Source organism: Piliocolobus tephrosceles, chromosome 1 (genome assembly GCF_002776525.5).
Source record: "Piliocolobus tephrosceles isolate RC106 chromosome 1, ASM277652v3, whole genome shotgun sequence".
Classification (NCBI taxonomy): domain Eukaryota; kingdom Metazoa; phylum Chordata; class Mammalia; order Primates; family Cercopithecidae; genus Piliocolobus; species Piliocolobus tephrosceles.
The window spans coordinates 97,311,691-97,312,542 of record NC_045434.1 but is presented as its reverse complement, the minus strand read 5'-3'; positions in this window follow the sequence as shown (position 1 = coordinate 97,312,542).

Below are 852 nucleotides of genomic sequence, written 5' to 3'. Positions count from 1 at the left end.
AGTTATTTCTTGCCTTCTGCTAGCTTTTGAATGTGTTTGCTCTTGCCTCTCTAGTTCTTTTAATTGTGATGTTAGAGTGTCAATTTTAGATCTTTCCTGCTTTCTCTTGTGGGCACTTAGTGCTATAAATTTCCCTCTACACACTGCTTTAAATGTGTCCCAGAGATTCTGGTATGTTGTATCTTTGTTCTCATTGGTTTCAAACAACATCTTTATTTCTGCTTTCATTTCATTATGTACCCAGTAGTCATTCAGGAGCAGGTTGTTCAGTTTCCATGTAGTTGAGCGGTTTTGATTGAGTTTCTTAGTCCTGAGTTCTAGTTTGATTGCTCTGTGGTCAGAGAGACAGTTTGTTATAATTTCTGTTCTTTTACATTTGCTGAGGAGTGCTTTACTTCCAATTATGTGGTCAATTTTGGAATAAGTGTGATGTGGTGCTGAGAAGAATGTATATTCTGTTGACTTGGGGTGGAGAGTTCTATAGATGTCTATTAGGTCCACTTGGTGCAGAGATGAGTTCAATTCCTGGATATCCTTGTTAACTTTCTGTCTCGTTGATCTGTCTAATGTTGACAGTGGAGTGTTGAAATCTCCCATTATTATTGTATGGGAGTCTAAGTCTCTTTGTAAGTCTCTAAGGACTTGCTTTATGAATCTGGGTGCTCCTGTATTAGGTGCATATATATTTAGGATAGTTAGCTCTTCCTGTTGGATTGATCCCTTTACCATTATGTAATGGCCTTCTTTGTCTCTTTTGATCTTTGATGGTTTAAAGTCTGTTTTATCAGAGACTAGGATTGCAACCCCTGCTTTTTTTTGTTCTCCATTTGCTTGGTAGATCTTCCTCCATCC